Source organism: Cicer arietinum, unplaced genomic scaffold, assembly GCF_000331145.2.
Source record: "Cicer arietinum cultivar CDC Frontier isolate Library 1 unplaced genomic scaffold, Cicar.CDCFrontier_v2.0 Ca_scaffold_2164_v2.0, whole genome shotgun sequence".
NCBI classification, from domain to species: Eukaryota; Viridiplantae; Streptophyta; class Magnoliopsida; order Fabales; family Fabaceae; genus Cicer; species Cicer arietinum.
Window position 1 is genome coordinate 1 of NW_027335813.1, and position 306 is coordinate 306.

Sequence of the window (306 nt, forward strand, 5' to 3'; positions counted from 1 at the left end):
TCATGAAATTTATTGTAATAAACTTAAAAAAAAAGTATGGATTTTAGTTAAGATAATGTTTAGTTTTTATTTTTTTTTAAATGAGACATCATGTAAAATGACTATTAGTGTTACTTTAATTAATAAGAATTTCATGTTTATGAAACTAATTGTTGTTCAAACTAACCATTAATCAAATTAACAATTGTTAAAACTAGTTTTTAATCAAACTAACTGTTAGTCAAATTAACAATTGCTAGAACTAACTATTATTCAAACTAGCCGTTATTCAAACTAACCATTAGTCAAATTAACAATTGTTAGAAC